Source organism: Symsagittifera roscoffensis, chromosome 1, assembly GCF_963678635.1.
Source record: "Symsagittifera roscoffensis chromosome 1, txSymRosc1.1, whole genome shotgun sequence".
Classification (NCBI taxonomy): domain Eukaryota; kingdom Metazoa; phylum Xenacoelomorpha; order Acoela; family Convolutidae; genus Symsagittifera; species Symsagittifera roscoffensis.
Genome location: NC_087062.1, coordinates 94,694,634 through 94,712,852, shown reverse-complemented (window position 1 = coordinate 94,712,852; position 18,219 = coordinate 94,694,634). Strand labels below are relative to the sequence as shown.

Genomic DNA, 18,219 nt, shown 5'->3' with positions numbered 1-18,219 from the left:
CCCAGGGGTAGGGGGAGACCCTTTTTATGGGTAGCTAACTAATTTCAGGCATCTAAAATTTCTATCTGTACTCTATTCCAATTCCGAACTTCTAGCTATCAGGGGATCGTAGTTCGTCTATTACGGGTCAAATTAAACCAAAAAGTCACATCCGGAGAGCCAAGTAGATTTCCCGTCCATTCATACTATTTAGGAAACTTAACTCTCATACCGCGGTCTCATTACTATCAATTTCCTCTGAGACTTCTTTTCTTTTACCCTGATTGATATTCTGTTAATAGCGCATTCGCCAAGCTAAACTGAAACCAATGTTTGCTAAATTCACTTTAAACTAAATCCACTACTCCAAGGTTGCAATGTAAAAGCTATATCTCTATCAGCTTCTGCTCTAGTTCCCAACATATAAGTTTACCCCCCAATTTTTAGCAAGGTGACCCATTCTCATTTCCAGGGGTTGGGTTTGGGGAATACGATTTTGTATTTTTTCGGGGTTCGTATCTTATGTCCATTGTCGCAATAAAATCATTAAGCCACCGTCCATCATTTTGCGTGAATTGCCTATTTCCGGTCTATGGGAGTGTTTTTCCAAGTGCTAATAGCTTCTGGTCCAACCGCCGGAATTGGTTTAAATTATAATACAAGATGTATCTTGCCACTACCTATTATCCCTCCAAGTTTCAGCTCCCTGCGTTCATCGGCGGCCGAGAACCGACTTCCGGAAGTTAAGGGTGGGTTTGTTTACTTTGGGCATAAAACCGGAAGTGGGGGTCTGGTTTCCCAAACTTAAGCTCCCCTTAACTAGGCCTACAACATACTAGAATTTGAGTCTATTCCAACCGCTAGTTACCGAGTTCTGATAGGGCCATTTACACTTTCGGGGACCGTTATCACTTGCCCCCCAAGGGTCTGAGGGGTCCCGTTTTTTTGTATGCCCGGGTCAAATCATCTCTAGTATCGCTCCTCTGAATTTCATAACATAAGCTTTCTTAGTTCCGATTTGGGGGGGGTTCGCCGATTTTGTCAAATTTTATTTTCTGGAATAGCAGGGACGATATCTTCGAAGATTGAACTATTTCGAACTTTACCCTTTGTTTGCTCTGCTGCTTAACTTAATGACGAATCAATCTTACGCTCAGGTTACTATAGCATGCAATACAGTAGAATCACCAATTCTACATAGAGTACTAGTCTCACAAATTCACTAACGTGAACGTTTTCATGCTGGATACTCCGGAAACTTTCGTATTTGTGGCTAAAAACTTTGACATTATATTAAATTGACCTTCAAATGTCTTCTGGACGGTACCTGATAATCGATACCCGCGCGTAACTTTCTCTACCAATTGCAACAATGACCGATGGTTTGAATGGCTAGTTAATGATTGAGTTCTGTTGCCTTGTGATCAAAACTTCGCAGGATTGCCTCCGAAGGTGACGTCAAACAAAACGAATAAGGTTTCAAAACGCACGGAAACGTAGCTTAACCCAACCATGAAAAGTTCGGATAAGGATTCTTCCGAGGAAAAAGCAGGTGGCTGTAATAAGACTTTTACAGTCGAAAGATCATCATTATCAATTGAAGCAGGATTTGCGAAAGTTAGTTTTAAGTTGTTATAAAAGCTAACATTTTTGAAATTTGGTTATTTTTTTGAGCGTACTGAGAGTTTGACGTTTTAGTCAAGTAGTGTAATTTCGGAATGACTGTCGATGAGACAAGCTGGTCCTTGAACCGGCTATTTTGTCTGCTGAAAACCGGTACCATGCGTTACGGCAACAGAGTTTGCTTTTCCTGAATTTACGGTAGCTGAATTGATAACGTCGCTTGTTTGTTAACGTAGCTCAATTTATACTGTAGCTCATTACGCCTTGCAAAATAATGGGTGAGGGCGCAACCACGATTAAGGTGCATTGAATTTCACTTCTTAGTTGGCAGCTACCCTAAAACCGCAAAAGCGATATGCTGATTATTCGGGATGAGCCATGCGTAATTGTCGCTACCGATTGAAACAATCACCGATGGTTTGAATGGCAAGGTAATGATTGAGTTCTGTTGCATTGTGATCAAAACTTCGCAGCATTGCCTTCGAAGGTGACGTAAAACAAAACGAAAAAGTTTTCAAAACGTACGGAAACGCAGCTTAAACGATGAAAAAATCGAACAATGATTCTTCCGAGGAAAAAAGCAGCTAGTTGTAATTCGAATTTTACAGTCGAAAGATCATCAATATCAATTAAAGAAGGATTTGCGAAAGTTAGTGTTAAGTTGTTAATTAAGCTAACATTTATGAAATATGGTTTTTTTTTTTGAGCGTACTGAGATTTTGACGTTTTATTCAAGTAGTGTATTTTCGGAATGATTGTCGATGAGACAAGCTGGTCCTTAAATGGGCTATTCTATCTGCTGAAAACCGGTACCATGCGATATAGGCAAAAGCGTTTGCTTTTCCTGCAATTATAGTAGCTCAGTTGATAACGTAGCTTATTTCTTAACGTAGCTCAGTTTATACTGTAGCTCAATAAGTCTGGCAAAATTGTGGGTGAGGTTGCAACCATGAATAAGATGCAGTGAATTTTACTGCTTGGTTGGCGGCTAACCTAAAACCGTAAAATTGATATGCTGATCATTCGATCAGCCATGTGGTTTGAACAGTTTTTTAGTTGGATAAGGCAAGGCAAAAAATTTATATTTATGATACATGCTAAAGAATTTGACCAATTACTTTACAATAAAGTTTAAGAGTAAAAGGTAAAGTCTAGAAATGATTTCGTTTTTGAGATCATTTCTCATGGTCTTCGCTTTTAATTGCTGTTCTTTGCTTTTGTGCTCACTTTTTTCAATTTTTAAACACATTCCTCATGTAGAGTACTAGTCTCACAAGTTCATTAACGTGAACGTTTGCATGCTGGACACTCCGGAAAATTTCATATTTGTGACTAAAAACTTTGACATAATATTATATTGATCTTCTTATGTCTTCTGGACGGTACGTGATAATCGATACCCGCGCGTTTTTTTCTCTACCAATTGCAACAATGACGATGGTTTGAATGGCAAGGTAATGATTGAGTTCTATTGCATTGTATTCAAAACTTCGCAGGGTTGCCTTCGATTGTGACGTAAAACAGAACGAAAAAGGTTTCAAAACGTACGGAAACGCAGCTTAAACCATGAAAAATTCGAATAATGATTCTTCCGAGGAAAAAAGCAGCTGGTTGTAATGAAAATTTAACAGCGGAAAGATCATCAATATCAATTAAAGAAGGATTTGCGAAAGTTAGTTTTAAGTTGTTGTTAAAGCTAATATTTATGAAATGTGTTTAGTTTCTTTGTGCGTACTGAGAGTTTGACGTTTTAGTCAAATAGTGTATTTTCGGACTGACTGTCGATGAGACAAGCTGGTCCTTAAATGGGCTGTTTTATCTGCTGACAACCGGTACCATGCGATATGGGCAACAGCGTTTGCTTTTCCTGCAGTTACGGTAGCTCAGTTGATAACTTAGCTTATTTGTGAACGTAGCTTAGTTTATTCTGTAGCTCAATAGGTCTGGCAAAATTTTGGGTGAGGGTGCAACCATGAATAGAATGCAGTGACTTTTACGAAAGCTTCGCGAAAGTTAGCTTTAAGTTGGTATTTAACCTGACATTTATGAATTTTGTTTATTTTTTATGCGTACTGAATAATTGACGATTTAAGTGAAGTGATGTAATCACGGACTGACTGTCACTGAGACAGGCTGGTCATCAATTGGGCAATTTAAACGGCTGAACGCCGGTACCATGCGTTACGGGCAACAGCGTTTGCTTTTCCTGCAGTTACGGTAGCTGAGTTGATAACGTAGCTTGTTTGTTAACGTAGCTCAATTTATACTGTAGCTCAAAACGCCTTGCAAAATAATGAATGAGGGCGCAACCACGAATAAGGTGCAGTGACTTTTACTTCTTGGTTGGGGGCTACCTTAAAACCGCAAAAACGATATGCTGATTATTCGGGATGAGCCATGTGCTCTGAACATTTTTTTATTTGACAATGTAAAGCAAAAGATTTTATGATGAATGCTAAATAATAATACCAATTATTTTACGAACTAAGTCAAAGAATAATTTAAATGTCTAGCAATGCATTTTGTTTTCGAGTTTTTTTCTCATTTTCGCTTTCAATTGCTGTTCTTTGCTTTCGTGCTCACATTTTTCGATTTTTTTCCAGCGCATTCATACAGAGTACTAGCCCCACAAATCACTAACGTGAAAGTTCACGTGCTGAACACTCCGGAAACTTTTGTTTTTGTGGCTAAAAACTTTGACATGATTTTAAATTGACCTTCGAGTGTCTTGTGGCCGGTACGTGATAAACGATACCCTCGCGTACTTGTCTCTACCGATTGAAACAATCACCGATGGTTTGAATGGCAAGGTAATGATCGAGTTCTGTTGCATTGTGGTCAAAACTTCGCAGCGTTGCCTTCGAAGGTGACGTTAAACAAAATGAAAAAGTTTTCAAAACGTACGGAAACGCAGCTTAAAAGTTAGAATAATGATTCTTCCGAGGAAAAAAGCAGCTGGTAGTAATGAAATTTTTACAGTCAAAAGATCATCAATATCAATTAAAGAAGGATTTGCGAAAGTTAGTTTTAAGTTGTTACTGAAGCTAATATTTATGAAATTTGGTTAGTTTTTTTTGTGCGTACTGAGAGTTTGACGTTTTAGTCAAGTAGTGTATTTTCGGACTGACTGTTGAGTACTATACTGCAAAAATTAGACTTTTACCAACAACTGATATGCCAAAATCAAGATGTTTTAATCAGTTATCGATAGCAAACTGTTTGAAAGGTTCTGCAAAAATTCTGTAATCCTGATTTCACCTACTCTGTAAAAATTGTGTTTTTATGGAAACATTCTTTCCATAGATAGCACTATATACTGTGCGCAGAGTTCGAACCGGGTCTCCTGAATTTCAGGCCCGGACCCGTTTTTAATGAGAATACGAATTTTCTAACAAAAAAAATCAATTTCGAATGTGAGTTTTAACAAATAACAAGTTTATTAAGTACATTGGTTACTTCAACTGGTGCTAAGTGAAGTTTCAAAAGGTGTTAATGGAAGTGTGAAAGGTGTGAACTCTTTCGAAAGTCAGGCCTGAACCTGCCCGGCCCGGCTGGTTGCTGATCCCTTAAATGAGGCCCGAGTCGGACCCTGCCCGTAACAAGCCTGGGTGCGGTTCCAAGTCTGATACATAGTTATAAATGGTGAAAGTTTTCAAAGTTTATCAAAATTGTACCCAACGGTAAGGAAACGTTTCTTGAATAACCTAGTAAGTTAGTAAGATAATAAATTTCCTATTAAAAGATTTTTCGAATGGAAACATGGTTTCCAGAGATATCACCATAGATGGTGCGACGCATGATTTGTATGGTGATAAGTTTTCCAAAATTTTTAACTGCTTCTGTAGTAGTTGAAAATTACTACAAAATACTACAGACTTTCAAAATATGCATGATAACTCTATCAGTTAAAAGGCTGTTCAAACAAAAATTCGCACGACGTAATAGACCTTTTGTTTACATATCCTATATGGATGTGTACGGTTTCGCATTATCTACTAGATGGGAAGTCGTAGTTGTGTTATTCTTATCTTTTTTTTTTGAAAAAAGCTGATTTTTTTCCAATTGAATTGCGATCTCATTTCGGTTCTTTTCAGATGCATACGCGTAAAAGAAACAAATTACGCACTCCAATAAAAACAAGTGTAAATGGCGTGAAAACTGGTTTCTCATTGGAATCAAAAATCACTTCTCAAATTGGATTAGTCTTTATCAATAAATTTGGATCATGAAAGTTGTTTGAGATTAGAAGAATAGTGTTTTCTGGGAAACTCAAAAGCTTTCTTCTTCATTGATACTTTTCCAACTGTTTATTGGCATGCTTGTTGGGTTGCTCAGATTGTAAATACACTACGTTAAGTACATTACATGTTTCATAGATGTTTAAAAATTTACTAATTATAGATCTGTTTTTCCGAAAAGTTGTCAATTGAGAGAAAGGTGTCAGGCAGACTTGATTTTTGATACGAAGCATTTAATACTAATTTATGAATTTTTTATAGCAGCTGTGTTCACTCAAGACAGTTTTGTGTGTCGATGTACAGTGAAGCAGAGTTTTCCGATCTACATCAGATTCATAGGTGAGTTGATTTACTTGAAAAACAACGTCAGCTGCTGGCTGTCTATGTAGCAGAGAAAGTGACGACCACAGTTTCATTTTCGATAGTTTCTGACGAAGAGGGACTGAAAAATATGTGCTTTAACACGCATAATTAATATGTTATATTTACACAAGCAATGCTTGTGCTATATTATGAAATATCTTTTTTTCCAACCTAAGTAGCAAATATTGCTGCGACGCAAATATTGTTGCGATAAAATGTGTTCATTTTGAAAGTGTTCATTTTGATCAATAACCAACTGTTAAGTGCAGCCAATGCTAAGGATTATAACGCAGACTATTATTGTTCCGACTTTCGTAACGCTTATTTGTGCTAGGACGGTTTTTTTTCTTCAGACAATTTTCGACTTTTTAACTCTTCATTTTACTCAAAAAGTATTGCTGTCCTTAGCTTAAATTTGGAAAGATGTTTCACCTGATTATTTGTCAAGTTATGGGAGTTGAAAATGTTTTTCGCGTTTTTAACGCGTAAGCGGAGATTTAATCCGTCTTATAAATCGTTCCAAATTGGTTGAAGGAAGGTTTTTTGACATAATTGTTTTGTTACTAGGAGCGAAATTTATCACTTTGAACTTCATATGGCTTGTGGGGGGATTAATTTCACAAAAATCTCAAATTGAAATAAAATTCATTTTATTTTAATTACATTTTATTTTTTCATGTTATTACTGCTTCATAGACTGTTCTATAAAGTGAGGCATGTTAGTTGGTAATTTTCTTTTTTTTTCAAATTGACCGGTACTGTTAATGCGTCATAATTGGCGTGCGTCACTGAAGAAATTTTTTAGACTCAAAGTTTTTGCTAATTCAGTTTTTTCCAGTAGCGTTATTGGTCATAGTTTTTGCTTGTGTATGCGAAGTGAAATTTCGCCTCTGTGTAATATTTTATGGTGTATCATCTCAACAAGCTGAATTTAAAATTTGGCTGAAATTCCTTCCCTCTTAGTGATATTTCCTCAATTCAAACTAATTTTCAGATTTTTTTATCAAAAGCTACGAGTTGACTTTTATCGCTATTTTTTTCTTTCCAATAAACTTGGATATAAAAGACGAAAACAAAACCTCGCTAACTATGGAATTAGAATTTTTTGCTTCAACAATGTTTTCCCAATTTTTGGAATGATTTTATGTTTGTGTTGGTTACCAAAGTAATTGAAGGAGGCAGTTAATTCATGCTTAGGTAACACTGACTGTTTGTTTATTGCATTAAATTGCCTAAATAGTTCAATTTCATTTTTTGGCGGTGTGTGACAATTTTGAGAACTATTTGGGTAGCGCACTTAATAAATTTGAGAACTGTAACGAATAATATAGTCATTTCGTTTTCAATCAGTTTTACATGCTACTAAGATAGTTTTTGTAAATAAATTACTGTGCCAGATGAACTATTTTTTCTTTCAAAAGTTCAAACTTCACTTTTTTGCCTAAAAATTTAGCTTTGAATTAAATGATAAATACTGTTCGCAGTATAGGAAAGAGCGATCTAGCTATTTATCGTTAATCTGCCATCTATTGTAATATATCACCTATTTATGCTTAAAATCGTGTATAGCATTTCATGCAATCGCCAATCAATATGTTCATAGAAGCTACTCAATAAACCAATTTTTCTCAGCTCTGAAAAAATTTTGAGCCTTTTTATTGCAGCACGAATCGTGGCTGGAGCATTTTCCCTATGATCACTCGACTTCGCATGTATCCATATGGTACCTGATTTTTTGTGTTTGTTTTCAGTTATAGAGAAAGCGCCCTAGAAATGTGAGTGTGCTGCTAGGTGATCATTCGTAATTGGTTTCAAGAAATGTACGTGCTCCGATTTGTCACGAAAAATTGGTTATTACATTTTTTAGGTTTGCATTCGAAATTTTACATATGCCAAGCAAGCTCGTAGGTGGCCGAGTGTATTAGCAATTATCAAGAAGCCATTGCAGTTCCCACACAGTTTTTAAAAATTATTTATTTTACTTCAGAGTTCTCGACACAAAACATTTTTATGTCGAAAAAAATGCTTGAAGATTTCTGCTAATCAGATTGGTGTACCGCGGAAATGAGTCTATTGTACATGGTGAATGTTCAGTGGATTCCAATACCTGTCACAAGCTGTGAAAAAGTTTGTTGAAGTTAAAATGCGGTAAATCTTGTCGAGACTTAAATGTTTTTGCATTTATTGAAACGGGTCTTGTTAACTATCCCCCCCCCCCCTAGTGTACCTCGTAACGAATATCCCCCTATACAGAAAGAATTGAACAGTAGTTGAGCACATACGAATTTTGTACCTTGTGAACTATTCCCCCTTCTGTTGCAATACGGGGAAATAGTTAACAAGATCCATTGAAACTTCTTTTTTTACTAAGATTCGTGATAAATATTGCTAGGAGCGCAGAGGATAAGAAACTCCCGACCGAACTAAATACTGAAGTTGTTAATTGACTTCGGAATGTTTTCTTCTTTAAACATAAAATTTCGACTAGTAGGTTTTTTGGGATATAAAAAAATTTTGGAACTTCAATAGTTGCAATCAATTAATTATCTGAAAATATTTGATTGTAGAGTTTGAATAATTGATTGCAAAAGCGAAATTATTTGCAATCACTGGAGAAATTTTAAAGCGATAAAATGTGAGGTCTCACGACCGAAATGAATTGACGAAAAATTGAAATGATTTCACAAACCTTCTGACCTTCAAACTTTTCTGACCTAAAATTTATATACGCAATTTTTGTTTTCCACCAATTTTCGAGTAGCGTAATGCATCACCTTCAGTAATTAATGTTTTTTTTTCCGACGAATTATCAAAGTCACAACTTTTTAAAAATTGACAATTCTATAATAGATACTATATTCGATTTTGAATTTCGGTTATTTGTTGAACCGAGGAATATTTGATGTTGGGTGTGGCAAATAAGTTTTGCTGGCATCTGCAAAAACATGCGCAAGTTTTTTGGCAAGGGGCCAATGTTTTCGCTATGAAAACTTGTCGGCGCAGCAAGCAGCTGTTTGTCTTGATATAAGCAAGAATTGCTATGCTACAAATATGAAGTTTGGTCGAAACTGCCATAACATAATTAATGCGTTTGAGTAACCAGCGGTCTCCAACGCTTGATAAAGGAGTTGAAAATGCAAAATTAGTAGCAAAATTTTGATTGATTAATCAAATGGTTTAGAACGCTTCTTCATGATGCGCATGAAATTGTCATGTTTTTTGGTTCAAAAATAATTTGATGCTTGTTTCTGCTTTATTGCGCGCTAGATTTCTTATCAGGCTAAGCTTGACAAGCTACATTTTAGTGAACACAACTTTTTTGACAGCAATATTTTTTGAAAACACCAATTATTCGAGGTAGAAAGTCATTAAGGTGGTTTGAAAAAGTAATTTAAAATCTAACAAAATTCATTTTTGATCCTAATTTTGAACAAAAAGACGGAAGATTTCTGCTGTGGGCGATTAAGAGTAGATGAACGTAGCTCAGACGTTTATATAGGTCGAGATGATTTCCTTTTTATGTAGGTCGAGATCATTTGCTTTGTTAAAAGGAAGCCAAGCTCCACTAACGAACAGCAAAACGAAAAAAAAGGGCATGAAACAGTGATCGACTGCTAGTTACGAAAATGGAATTTAATTTTCAGATTTCCCAGCGTAATTAAAGTTTTGCTAATTGATCCAGTTTTTTTCTTAAAATTGGTGAATTTTATCAAAAAAAAAACTCAGAATTAGTTTGTTCTAGAAATTCAAAGATCTTTAACGCCATCTATTTTTTTCTTAGAAATTCGAAAGCTGAGAATTTTTTTAAAAATTAAGTCAGTATTTTTTGTTTGCTTTTGTTAATTGACTCTTGTCAAATTGACTGTTGGCTATGTTTTGTTTTTCAGTTAAATAGGCTTCGAGTTCTTAACTCAGCTTTTAAATTATTTACAAACATTCAAATCGGTTTTCAGATTATATCTATTTGAAGAAAGTAACGAAATATTTATTTGTGCGCTAATAAAACGTTTAAATTAGAGTTTATATAATATTTTTAAATGGTTACTGATTTTTCAACCATCTGAAAATTATTGATGCCATCTGCACATATATAAAATTAATTTCATTTTTTTTTCGTGGAATTAAGGGTTTTCAAAACTGCCAAAATGGCCCATTTTATGTTTGCGTAAATTATGAATAAATGCTGCTCAGAAATGATTCCAAATTGATTCGAAAAGGGTCTGGATTGCTTAAAAATACGTGTGCGGGAAAGTTTTCAGAATGAAAGTTTTGGTAGATAACCAAATTGTCATAGATTATTTCAGTCATCCTACTGAGCAGTCATAGTATTCAGGCTCAACCTTGACACGAGCAGTCTTGTTTTGCATCCACGAGTAATGGTGGAAAACAGAGCGTATGCTTCCAGATGCTTACCACTAGGGCAGCTCTCTTCATTGCATAATTTTTGCGTTGTTTACAGCAGGGGCCATATCTCATTTGTTAATATCCAGATTATTTTCCTGTTTTTTTTAGAATGTTGAAGTTCACATGGCATCAGGGGCGGATTTAGGGAGGGGGGGGGGGCCGACGCCCCCCCCCCTCAGGGATTCGACCCCCTGCCGACCCAAAGGGTCCCCCCTTTGGTACTTTTTAAGAAATCCATTTTTGGCCGACCGACCATAAAATTTTTCTAAAGGCGCCTTTGGCGCCAATATATACTAATTTTGAGGGGGGAGCGCGCGCCGAAAAAACGCTATTTTTTGGTCAAAATTTTCCAAAAAGTGCCTAAAAATGCCTTTTTTGGACTGTTTTTCCAAATTTTGCAAAACAGGGACTAAAACGTGCTTAGGGAGAGCTCGAAAAACGAAAAATCAATTCGGTCGATCTAAAAAAAAAAAGGTCGACAAAGTTTTCGAAAATTTTTTGAAAATCCGCCCCCCTCGAGAAAATCCTAGATCCGCCCCTGCATGGCATCAATGTTGTTTCACTGAAAAGTTTGGAGATGGTACTGAAAACCTCGGCTCCGCATGCCATCGTTTCCGTATTTTTTATTGCCTGTTTTGATCAATGGCTTGATTTAGATCTCGTTGAATTTTGTGTTGAATTCTCATCCGCGAGTAATGGTGGAAAACAGAGCGTATGCTTCCAGATGCTTACCACTAGGGCAGCTCTCTTCATTGCATAATTTTTGCGTTGTTTACAGCAGGGTCCAAATCTCATTTGTTAATATCCAGATTATTTTCCTGTTTTTTTAGAATGTTGAAGTTCACATGGCATCAGGGGCGGATTTAGGGAGGGGGGCCGACGCCCCCCCCCCCTCAGGGATTCGACCCCCTGCCGACCCAAAGGGTCCCCCCTTTGGTACTTTTTAAGAAATCCATTTTTGGCCGACCGACCATAAAATTTTTCTAAAGGCGCCTTTGGCGCCAATATATACTAATTTTGAGGGGGGAGCGCGCGCCGAAAAAACGCTATTTTTTGGTCAAAATTTTCCAAAAAGTGCCTAAAAATGCCTTTTTTGGACTGTTTTTCAAAATTTTGCAAAACAGGGACTAAAACGTGCTTAGGGAGAGCTCGAAAAACGAAAAATCAATTCGGTCGATCTAAAAAAAAAAAGGTCGACAAAGTTTTCGAAAATTTTTTGAAAATCCGCCCCCCTCGAGAAAATCCTAGATCCGCCCCTGCATGGCATCAATGTTGTTTCACTGAAAGGTTTGGAGATGGTACTGAAAACCTCGGCTCCGCATGCCATCGTTTCAGTATTTTTTTTTGCCTGTTTTGATCAATGGCTTGATTTAGATCTCGTTGAATTTTGTGTTGAATTCTCATTGAATTTTTTGCGTGATAGAATGAATAAAGTGAGCTTTTTTCTTAAATTGTGATTTTGTACTTGATGTTTCAAACACGACGGAATTTGTGCTCGGTATGAAATTTGTTTTTATTCAAGTTGCGACTTTTTTTTCACTAACAGTTAGATTTGGGAAGTTGTTATTACCGTTTAGAATTTTTCTGCTAAGTTTTCAGCCGTTTGGATGAAGTTATTGGAGTTGATTTTATCTGGGATCGTTTTTACTGGACATGAGAAATATAACTACAAGGGCGAAAAAAGTAAAACTACAAGGGTTTAGAGTTTCAGCCTTTACAGCTCCATTTTCTAACTCGATTTTGAAATGGAGCTCAAATTTGCTCTGGGAGGTCAACAGAGAATAAGTATTCCGCACTTGCTCCGAAAGTCAGAACAAAAAGGCGACAACCTTCACCCTAGTGATCTGGGAATGCACAATATTTATAAATAAATCTTGCGTGGATCTTTGTCTTGCAAAGTTGCATCTTTTTGCATGACACAGAAACCTAAATTTTGCGTACTTCTGCAATATTTAAGCAAAAGATTTGCATTTTATTGATAAAAGTTTTTTTGGGTTGTTTTGTTTTTTTTTGAAATTTTTGAGAGTAATGAACGCAGCGAAGACACTTATATAAGTCTTTGTGATTTTTTTTTCAGGAAAAAGTCTGAAAATGCTCTAATGACGACAGATGTGCTTTCATATATATTACTGCATCTATGATTGCACTTTGCTATATGTGCACTTTTTAACTGAAAATGAAATTAATTTGCTGAACGTTACGTAAATAGCGCTCTCCAAATACGAATGTGGAAATTGCGCAAAAACGTGAATAAAGTCTAACTTCGAAAGTCAAATTTAATTTATAGATTTCCAGCGCAATAAAAACTTTAGTAATGATAGTTTTCTGAAATTGGGTGAATGTTATCAAAACAGCGCCAATCATAAACTGTTCTAGAGTTTCAAAGAGCTTAAACTTAAAAGGCTTCTTTTGAAAATCGATATTTTTTCAACCTAGTCAGTGTTTTTTTTCTGTTTATTTGCGTTTATTACTCTTTTCGAACTGTCTTTTGGCTAAGTTTGTAGTTTCTGATCCTGCAGATACTTAGCAAATCTCACTCCAAGGGTTGTTGAGATACGTCTCCTTCGAAACGAGAGATACATTGGGACAATTTAACAAGTGCATAGCCACCTAGGTTTTTATCGTTATTTTGTTGATTTTCAAAAACCCTTTTCAAATAGGTGGTTCGAGTTAAAATTTCATATTAATTGCTTGTGTGAGTAATCAGAAGAATTATACCACTAATTTATCTACTTGCAATTACCTTTGCGATAAGCTAGTTTCATATTAATTGCTTGTGTGAGTAATCAGAAGAATTATACCACTAATTTATCTACTTGCAATTACCTTTGCGATAAGCTAGGTTAATGCAATAGGGTAGTAGACTTTTTTCCCGTAAACAACTTTGTTCTCAGAATAGTCATTCTAGTAGGAGGGGTAAACTGGACCCAAATAGTAGGTAATTACTGCTTTTGACGTGCTGAAGTTCTTAAAATTCAAATAAAACTACCATTGTATTTTTTATAATTAAGTAAAGCCTGTTTCAGGTTGTAGTTAGTTTTTCAAAAAAATGTCTTTCGGATTCGTTGTTTTCGTCCTAGTTTCGGTCAGTTCCTTTTCCGTTTTTTAAATGCACATTTTATATCTGTTAGGATTTTTATATTTGGTAGGTCTTACGTTCTAAAGCATGTGTTTGGTTCTAATTTAAATAGTTATTTACGATTACTGAAAGCTCTGTAATTTGTAAATATAGTAAGTCTGATTTTGGGTAATTTTTTTTGTCAGTTTTTTATTAAATTCAAACAGGTACTAATTTCGGCTTAGTCAACGTATTTTTGAGGTTAAAATAGATTCGTTAAGGGTTATATGCTTCAGTATGGATGGCTCGTAAAATCTTTTAAAACTTCATGAAAGTTCTTATGACAACAGTTTTGTTTGGGCTCAACGGGCTTCGACCCGAAATTTGTCGCCTTTGCTGCCGCTCGGTGAATGGTTTCCAATTGTTTTTAAGGCTGCTTATGAACTTCATCCGATACAACCATGTAGTTTTGGTGGCTGTAGTTTTTGCAGCTTTTTAAGTTATATTTTCAGCGCAATTTCTCAGAATTTTTTTCTTCTCTTTTATCCCCTGACTATATTGTAGCGCAATGTGTATCGTAATGCGAACTTTTTCAGGCTAGTTCAAGATTCAATACTGGCTTTTGTGTTTCGTCAAACAGCACAGGGTTTCATCAATATGAGTTTCAGTTTAAAACAAACATTTCAAATTTTTTGGTGTTTTTTAAATAGATCTATTGTACATGATTACTTATGCAATAGTTAAACAATTTTTTGCATTCCGAGCTGCGATTTAAGTAATGCTAATTTTTGTACGAGTCTTTCAGTTTAAAAAATGCAAAGTTTTGTAGGAGTCTTGCAAGATTGCCGCAAAACTTCCATTCCTTCGCAAGAACCTCACAGGACTCCAGTAATTATGTTCAGTGTAACTTTGTCTATCATAGTTATGTGGGATCCTGTGGAATAGAACATGGTTTTATGCTATCTTGTAACCATGATCAAGAAGTGACATGAAATGTCTGATTGTTTGTGTGAAAGTCTGATATAGAACTCATCATGATTGATACTTTCTTCATTTTCTCTTTGAAATTTTCTTCCTTTGAACCATGGTTGAATTTAGGATGATTTTTATCGGATGGATGCCCTTATAATGCAGATATGTGACTTAATTATTGTTCCTAACTGAAAAGCGGATCTTTAATTTTCGCGAGAAGAAAAATTTGAACCTTTTCTAGGAGGATTCTAATCATTCAAACATTTTGATTTTAACAGCTCTTGTAAAGCTTTAATTACAGCTATATTTTCACCGCAGTACTTTTTTCATACTTCGGAAAAAGTGCAATAGCGCGCAGTTCTTTTTAAACTTTTTTTATTGAAATGGACCCGAAGTGCGTAATTTTAGCGTGCAATCCTCCTCAAAGTTAAAATATATTGAACTGAAATGGTGATAATTTTTTTTTTCCCAACTGAGAAATAGCATAGTTGTGGATTGTGCAAATTTTGAAAACTACGCTCAACAAAGATAATCGGCTACTGTGCAAATAGCACAGAAGATTCCGACCACACTGATTTAAAGAAGTGACATGACATATCTGATTGTTTGAGTAAAATTCTGAGATAAAACTCATTTTGATTGATACTTTCTTCCTTTTCTTCTCTTTGATAATTTCTTCCTTTGAACCATGGTTGAATTTAGGATGATTTTTATCGAATGGATGCCCTTATAATGTAGATATGCAGTCAAGTTGGCTGTCCGATTTAAAGGTGCGCGTACAAGCAAGCCCAGTCTCAAAAAGCGGAAATTTCAATTCCCCTGGGTTCTTTTAAAAAACAGAAATAGCCTTAGGTTATCTTCTTAGGTTGGTTTTTATAATTCAATAAATTTTGTACAAGTGGGATGCATTTTGAATTACAGCTATATGACTGAAGTTGACTAAGGGAGCTGTAATGTTAAATCAAATGTCAATATTTTCCCACTTTACATTTATACAATTTGATATAGCCTAGATCAAATACTGGATAATGTTGCTTTTAGAAACTATCATTTTGCTCTAGAAGTTCAACCCATTTCTTAGCACAACCCCTAAATTGGAGATTACCAAACAAACTTGATTTTTTTGCAAAATTTAACATCAAAGTCGCTTCCAAGTTAAAGATCTAAGTTCGCCGCTCGATGAGCGTGAAATATTTATTCGGAGCTAAGACCGCATAAAAGGAACTATAAAACCAATTGAATGGTCGCGTGAAATCTTATTTTTCCATTTAAACGTATAATCTTTTTTAAATTCAATTACACAACACAAAACCCGCCCATAATATACTTATTGATTTACTTAAATATCTTGAGTAATGCATTTTTTGAAAACCCCACAGAGTGGTTTTTTAATTAACTGAAAATTCTGTATATAGAAATCAAAACATTTCCGCCTTAAATCTGATGAATATATTTTTTATACTTCTATCTCATATCAGTTGAACAAAGATTTTTATTTGAGCTAGACAAGCTCTTGGTCTCGTTTGACTGCCCTTTTAACTGATCTGTTGTGGCTAAATTTTCCTTTTCATACCGTGGCGCCATTATTTTTATAGGAGCTTCAAAGTATCCTCGCAAGTTTCTTAATTCGTCTTTTCAATTCTCGTCTGAAGGTAGAATTGTGTTCTTATTCTTTCCGTCTTAGTCTTACTTTTTAATTAAAAAGTAATAAAATTCTGCTTCATGTTACTTCAGTTCATTTTTGAAATAATTTAAATTTTGTAGAAACTCAAAAAAAAGTTGGTTTGAGACAGAAGTGAGCTTAAAAATGTTTGCACCTTTTTATTTTTTTCCTCCCCCCTCTGGTTTGAAATTTAAAAAAACCACCCCAACGAAACTAAATCAATGGTTAAGCATTTGCGGATTTTGGATCTCTTAACTATTTACCCCAGTGGTAAAAAATAACGACCACAAAGTAATTAACCTCCCTTTTGCAATGGGGCAGGGGCGGATTTAGGGGGGGGGGGGGGGACCGACCGACTTTAAAATTTTTCTAAAGGCGCCTTTGGCGCCAATATAGACTAATTTTGAGGGGGGAGAGGCGGCGCAGAAAATTTGGCCAAAACAGGGACTAAACAGTGCTTAGGGAGAGCTCGAAAAATCAATTTGGTCGACCTAAAAAAATCCGAAAATTTTTGAAAAGCCGCCCCCTCCTAGAGAAAATCCAAGATCCGCCCCTGCAATGGAGGGAGGAGTGTAGTTGAAGAGATCCGAAGGTTTCGACAGGCATCACATACTACCTGTATCGCCAGGTAATGCAACTGTACATTTGAAAATATTAAAAAGAGCTTCCAGTAGTTTGACAACTCGCTGCTGGTCCTTAATTATAATCTTTTGGGGGCTGCAAGCTTAAACCATGCGATTTATATCAGTTTGAGCTCACTTGAGTTTTTACACATTGGACTGTTTGTTCGTCCGTTTACACCAAATGTTACAAATTGTGTCTCTAATTGTAGCCTGAAGCCAAATATTTTGCTTACTGACATAGTCCTTTCTTCTTCAGCTTCGACCGGTTAGTTAAATTTGGACAACTTGTTTAGTTTTGCTTCGAGCAAAACAAGGACTATTTGTCTCCGCAATTGGCCTTCTGCAATTGAAACTCGAGGCAAAAACAGAATATTTATTCATTTTTTTCATTTTCCTTCCAGCCAATTTCACCAATTAATTATTGTTCCTAACTTAAGGGCGGATCTAGAATTTTTGCGAGAAAGATGTGAAAAACTTCTAGGATGTTTCTAATAGTTGAAACATTTTGATTTTAACAGCTCTCGTAATGCATTAATATGAGCAATATTTTTCACCGCAGTACTTTTTTCATATTTCGGAAAAAGTGCAAAAGCGCAGTTTTTTTTAAAATTTTTTTAAAAAAAGAGTTAGATACGAAATGCGTAATGTTGGCGCGCAATCCTCCTCAAAAATAATATATATTGGCCTGAATTGGGGATAATTTTTTGTTTTAGCTTTTTAGGTTTCCCATCTGAGAGATTGCATAGTTGTGGATTGTGCAAGTTTTGAAAACCACGCTCAACTAAGATAATCGGCTGCTGAGCAAATAGGACAGAATGTTTCGACCACGCTGATTTAAAGAAGAACTTAAATTAAAATTTCTAACTTTCGAAGGATAGTGTTTAATTTTTGCCTTCTTTTTACAAAATCTCGAACACGACGGAACGGGTTTTTATTTTAATTCCAGCTTGAAACATACCTTGTTAGTTTTATGAGTGGTACCTAATTAATTTTTAATTAATTTGTAAGCCCACTCTGGGGTATAGTTGAAGAACCGTTTGATTTCTTGAGCGGGTATTTTGACGAAGGCGTAGCATTAAGCATATGCGCATGTCACCATACGATAATTTAAAGAAATTTTTATAAATTTTAATTAAACTTTGATATTGACTTGTAAAGGAAATTAGAAATTCATTTTCGCTTAATGAAGTTTTCGGCAAAGTGGAATTGGAATTTAGATTAATAAATATTGATGTCGCCGGCTTGTGAAAAACATCTTTTTCATTTGGCATGCTAATCAACCCATGCTAATTGCAG

General features: G+C 35.6%; 1 protein-coding gene across 3 annotated transcripts in view; it reads left to right on the top strand.

The window, feature by feature from the left end:
• Positions 1-17,058: 17,058 nt before the first annotated feature.
• LOC134852967 (muscarinic acetylcholine receptor M3-like) overlaps positions 17,059-18,219 on the top strand; it is a 71,068-nt gene continuing 69,907 nt past the window's right edge. The window contains exon 1 of one of the 3 annotated variants that reach the window (XM_063868920.1): positions 17,059-17,188. The gene's annotated coding sequence lies outside the window, so the exon portion shown is untranslated. The remainder of the gene's footprint in view (positions 17,189-18,219) is intronic. The other 2 variants (XM_063868895.1, XM_063868869.1) reach the window with 2 other exon arrangements.